Genomic DNA, 6,849 nt, shown 5'->3' on the forward strand with positions numbered 1-6,849 from the left:
TACAAAAAATTTTAAATAATAATTTTCAGTTTTTAAACACATGTACCAAACGGATCCTAAAACTCTATTTGAATTCGCGCATGTTTTGGACATCTACATTTCAGGCTTTTTTTTTTTTTTTTTTTTTTTTTTAAACCAGTGCATATTGATCATGAACAGTAATTTTAGGCCAATGAACAGTGTTTTTTTGAAGCTGGCCAATGAACAGTGTTAAACAGTAATAAACAGGAAAAAAAATTTATTGTTTTTAGTTTTCAGTTTTCAGTAAAATAAACTGTATCCAAACGCACACTAAAGTAAAAAAAAAAAAATTTGAAAACAAATAACTATAAAGTCATAATAGTAGTGGTCTCAAATAATAATGGAAAAAACCTCTCATGCGCTAGGTTTACGAGACTTGCCTCTCAAAGGTAGGTGGGCCTCACCTCCCACAAGTTGGGCTCCACACGTGTAGGGTTTACCTACGTATGAGAGGCAGGTCTCATGCGTCTAGCACATGAGATACTATCTCATAATAATGATATTGACAATAAATTGTGAAAAAAAAAAGTTGTAAAATTTATTGAACAAGCAGCCAAATAAGATAACAAAAATGTAGGGTCCATCATTTGTCTAGATTTTAAATCAAGAAAACTGTTATTTGTGAACAATTGTTTAAGCTTTACACAGTAAGGTTAGGTTTAAGTCTAGTGTCCAGTAGTACTGAATCCGTTGATATAGTGATATGTGTTCATTTTTTGACACATGTCACCATCTAATTAGGTCTAGTACACTGGATGCACTGAACCTAAACCAAGTCCTACACAGTAAATACAATCTCTCTCTCTCTCTCTCTCTCTCTCTCTCTCTCTCTCTCTCTCTCTCTCTCTCTCTCTCTCTCTCTCTCTCTTGTGAGCAAAGATGCCATGACCGGATAGAATCGACTACCATGGGATCAAGAGCAATGATGATTTATCCAGTTGATTAGGTGTTCTTGAGTTCCACAACTCGAAGCCATAGGAACCACTATGAGAAGAACCACCACGGCTAAGACACCATCTCTCATATTTGGATTTTTTTTTTTGGGTTGATTTTTGTTCTCTATATTGAAATAATATCATTTCCATATATATATATATATATATATAAATGTGGTTTCAAATACTATTGTAGTGGTAATGCCATGATTTATGGTGCTGGCTAAATTTTTATTTTTATTTTTTAAATTAATCAAGAATTCTTGTGTTAATAATTTCTTTCTTTCTTAAAAACCACGATTTTTTTTCCTTCAACTTTTGATTTTTTTTTTTTTTTTAGAAGAAAACTTTTGAACCTTGTCTGTGTGAATAAAAAATATATGTTTCAATTATGTTTCCATATATAATATATGATCCCAAACAAAATTTCATGGTTTTCACACTGTGGGGCCCAATAATTTATGGCCCTGGCCCATTTTTACATTGGGGCCCAAGGCCCGAGCCGAGAAGGGATATAGCCGAGGACGTATAATAAAAGTCCAAGTAATCTTGAGACATAGCCAAGGATGATTTTGTCCTCGGCATTCCCAAGGTCCTCCTGAAAGAAAGGGAAAGAACAGTATAGGAACAGTTTTGAGAAAAGCCTAAAATATCTATGTTGATAGAGAAAGGACCGCTGGACAGTATGGCAACCAAGGACAAAGGGAAAGCTGCCATTACTGCCATTGAATACTCTGCACCTGACAGAACCATGCTCTTCAACTTTTACAACCACCCCCAACCACTTTGAGTATGGGCTGATGGGACAAATATCAGTTTTGGAAAGTCGAACCTACACGTGGACGTTGGATAAGGAATACAAGTTAATATAAAAGGGGAAGCAAGCAATTCGGGAAAGAGGCTGGGAAAAAAGGCAAAAAACCAGAGCCTCCCAGATCGCATCAAGGAGAATGACTTCTCGAGCGAACACGACTACTTTTGTATGAACACCACGACTAACCACCATTCGGTGACCAAGACCTAGCCTTTCAAACCCACGCTCTACAAATTATATTGTGTGGGCCCTCAACATACGAATCCAATACTGTTTTGGGACCGTCACGAATTGAGTCCTTACACACACCAAATAAATTTATACTATTTGTTGCACTTTTTTCCAATTTATTGAAAATTAACTATATAAATATATAAATAAATATATATATACTTAAAATAAGTAGCATTTTGGGTTGATTCCTATTAAATATCAAATTACGATATTCAATTATGCGTGGCAATGGATATATATTTGTTAAGAAATAACAAATATCCAGTTATGACTTATGAGATTCAGTGTATACTTATAAAAAAATGCACTTATTAATAATTTATTAGTTTGTGGTTTTCACTCATAAATTAAATGTGATTATATATGTTTTTAGATTTTTGCCCAATTTAATTAATTTATTTATTTTTAAAAAGATATATATGTAGTTTAATTTGTGTCCTTAAGGCACTCTATAATAAAACTATACCTAAAATTTGTATGCATAAGGTTGTAAATGAGTTGAGTTTATTTGATTATTAAAAGCTTAGGTTTATTTATTTTATCCTACAACAAATTTATAAATTTTTACTACAAATAGTTGATTATATTATCATTAAACTACAAATGATAATTTGATATTATATAGATTTATTTACAAACTTATATAATCCAATTTGAAGTCTATGTAAGTATATTTTTAGACATGTATACAATAAAATTATAATATTATATGTTATATATAGTTAAATCTAGTCTCATATTTATGAGTTTGTTCGCAAATGTTTCTTAAAAAAAATGTTTTTAAAGTATAAAGAGGGAGTATGCAATCCACACTTCTTTAAAAATTAAAATTAATTAAGGAAAATGTTAACCAATGCCCAAATTAAGAGCTATTTTTAAAAACATTTTATTGAGAGGATGATAAAATAATAAATATTATTTTTAGAACTCATTTCCCTCTTCCTTGTGTCTGTTTATGTGTTTGTTTCTCAAAAAAATATATATATATTGACAGCTTTTTATATTTCTCATAAGTGTTTGGCTTACCTTCAATACTTTTTTAACTGGAATCTCCTTTTGTTTTAATAAAAAACTGTCACATTATCCACTAACTAAATAAAATGTGGAGATTAAAATTCACTACCACTTGTTATTGTATATTTAAAATAAAAGGATATGTTCAGTTAAAAAAGTATTGAAAGTAAGCCAAACCCTTCTGATGAAAGTAGTATCAAAATTTTTCAATTATGATTTATTAATAACTGTCTTAAGAACATCCGTTAACATGATTTATTAATTAGTAAGCGAGAATTAGATTAGATTTAATGTTCACCTAGATGAGGGGTAGACTAAGACCGTAAAGAATGTACAACCGTACAACATCATAAGAGCACTAACATTACCGGTGTAAACACCCTCCAGTTGCTATTTTACATCCTAATTCCATAAAAAAACCTGCTTCATCCCAATTGCTAGACCCAAAATTTTTTCCCACCTAGCTACATTGAGGTTGCATATTTGCAACCTCACTGTTCACAGGTTGTATAAAAAAATATTATCATTTTATTAATCCCTTTTTCTATCTCCTCTGACTTTCCTTCACTTCATTATTCTTTTTTTCCCTTCTCTTGCTCTCTCCCACTCCTCTCCGTCCATCTTTGTGTCTTCTCTCTCTATTTCTCTATTCTTTTTTCCCCTTCTCGGTCTCCCTCTCCGAATCGGTGATTGCTGCTTCAGTGGTGGCGTTTCAATGGTGGTGTTTTGGTGGTGGAGTTGAATCGGTGGCTGGGTTTGGTGGTGGCAGATCGGCCTTTGGGCTTTGGGTGGCGGGGCTTGGTTTGGTGGTGGCAGATTGGCGTGGCTCGCGTGTTTCGTGGTTTTTGGGTCATTCTGGGTTTTGAAGATCGGTCTTGGGTCGTGGTATTTGATTGGCGATGGTGGCTCGTGATTTGGTTTTGGGTTTGGCAGTGGCAATGGGTGTGGATCTCGGTGGTTGTTTGTGGGTCTATGAGTATGGAAATTTTGTTTAAATTTTTGGGTTTGTGATGTGTTAATGCTGTAGTGATGGTGGCTGCTGATTTGTGGGTTGTTGTGGTTCGGCGGTACTGGTTGGTGGTGTTGTTGTTGTTGTTGTTTTTTTTTTTTTTCTATGGTTTTCAGTGGTAGTGGTGGTGATGGCTTTGGTGGGTTGGTGGTGGTGGGGGTGATTGTTGGCTGTGGGTTTGATGGAGAGAGAAGTGTGAAGTGCGTATTACTATATTATTATTATTTTTTTTTTTTATCGGACTATATTATTATTTAATTGTTGATTTATATTATTTTAATGGGTTAAATTTAAAAATAAAAATTGAGGTGTAAGGTGAGTTATGAAATGAATTGGTAAAATAAAATAGATAAAATGATATTTAAAGATGTAAAATTGATATTATTTTACAACCTCGAACTAATCTTCTAAGTACGGTGCCAATTTGGTGCATGTGCAACGTAAAAAGTTACTATTAGTGTTCTAGTTACCAATTGTTGTGTAACACGTTCAGGAGACAATTGTTTTTTTTTTTTTTTGAGACAATTCAGGAGACAATTGTTGATCATTAAATAATTACAGTGATTCGAGTAAGGTCTAATCAATTGAAAACACACTTAAGGTGGGAGATTGAGTTTATCTTTAAAGATTCTCTCTATTTTGGGGGAAAATACATATTTTAAGAAGAATAAAAATTTAAAAGAGAGTACAAGCGATTGAGATCATGTGCATTGTGCTGCATTACCTAGGCCATTACACCATGTGCAATTGCTTTAGAATAAGAATTAAAAAAAAAAAAACTTTTAATTCCAACCATTAAATAAAATAAAATTTTAGAAAAGAAAGAAATAAAATGTTGTGGACTGTTTATTTGCGTATAATATGTGATCAAATATAATGAATGCTTCTCCATTCATTACCAAAAATGGAGCAATGGGTATTTAACTATCCATTTGGCAGCTGGAGCATGTGATGGTGGGTAACTGAGAGAGAGACAGCGATGGGGGCTTTGAGAGAGAGAGAGAGATTTTTGTTTTGAAAATTGAAATACCGTGAGAGGGAGAGAGGGATTTTGTTGTGGGTTTATTATTTGGTTTGCCATTTGTGATAGAGAGAGAGCATGAGAAAAGGTAGAGACGTTGGAGTTAAGTGAGGTTTTTTTTTTTGAGAAACCTTGGAGTTAAGTGAGTTAATGGAAGTTTCATTTAAAATAAGCCTAAACATGTGTCAATACCTTAGATTGACATGTGACATGTGTCAATCCTTGCCCTTTAATTATTATCATTAACTGAGATTGAAAGTAAAAAAATAAATAAATAAAGAAAAGGTTAAAAAGTTAAAAGTTAAAAAGTGAAGTGGCCAAAAAATTTGTGAGGGGAAGGGGTTAATTGCACTCAATGGGATCTTGATCCCTTTAACTATAATTTTGTTTGTTACAACTTTTTTTGCTATAATTTTGTTTGTTTATAACTTTCACATCGTCTTGCAATTTTTTTTTCATTACTTACAATCTGTCACGTTAGAATTGTGACAAAATTTTGAGAAAAAAAATGTTCTGATCTTAGACTTTTGGTCGGAAAATTGTGCAAATAGACGCCATAAGTTGAAACTCAAAAAAAAAAAAAAAAAAAAAAAAAAAAAAAAAGTAACTCCTGAATGATTTCCTCCCACACTGAAATTTCTGATTCCTAATAAAACACCGGCCCATAATAATTCTACACATGTTTAGATATGGGATATTCAAAGAAAAAATGCTTCCTGTTTTCAATTCTCTTTCTGCATATGGCACAATTAGCATCAACAATTACCCCTCATTTCAAAGGTATTTCCTTTGTCAACAATCTGTTCTGAATTGCTAGCCAACCAATAAAAGCATGTTAAGGAATTGCACCATGGAATCAAATCAGTTGTCACTATATGATCTTAGATTTCCATTCTAAAATATGGTTTAGCAAGCTTCTTTTTTTTTTTTTTTTTTGGAAAACATTTATGTGGTTTCCAAAAATATGAAAATAGCATATTAAAATTTAAAATCAAGCTTTGTATTTTACAATATTTGCTAACTTAAACAAATTTAAAACTTATTTTGTGGTTTGTCAAACGCCTCATTTATTTATTCTTTGTTTTCAAATGATAAAAATTATTGACAAAACTCACGGATAATAGAGAAATACGGGGTAATTATTAGGTATTTCTGGAGTACCATAAATGTATACTCTTTCTTCTCACATAACTGTGGGTCCCATTAATTAAATTTATGGAGTGACCTACAATTCATGTGAAGGAAAATTATTAGATACTCACGAAATATTATAAATGCATAGTCCCTCCTCTCACATGAATGGTGGGTCTCACCATTAATTTAATTAGTAGGACTCACCATTCATATGAGAGGCGGGAGTATGCATTTATGCTACTCCGAGAGTATACAATAATTTCCCTCATATAAGAGGGGAGAGTACGCATTTATGGTACTCCTGGAGTATTCAATAATTTTATAATAATACGTATTCTAAGATTTATTCCAAGTTTCCAACATTCATTGCCTTCTAACGGGTAATTATTATTTTTAGAATACTAAGTATTTTAATATACACAAACAATTATGATTGTCTTGTAATGAGCATGTAATTGGCATACACGCGCTGCTAAAAAAAAGTGCATGCCATTTTTCTTTCTTTTACTAAAGTTTGATAGAAAAAAAAATAGTACCTTATAGATCACTTTTTAAATTTTACAAAATGCTTTACACCGAACAAATAACCTATTATACTATTTGTTTTTGGCACAATATTATGGTTTATCAAACACTTGTTTTGATGGGTTCCAGTTAGTTCAATAGG

This window comes from Quercus robur, chromosome 7, assembly GCF_932294415.1.
Source record: "Quercus robur chromosome 7, dhQueRobu3.1, whole genome shotgun sequence".
NCBI classification, from domain to species: domain Eukaryota; kingdom Viridiplantae; phylum Streptophyta; class Magnoliopsida; order Fagales; family Fagaceae; genus Quercus; species Quercus robur.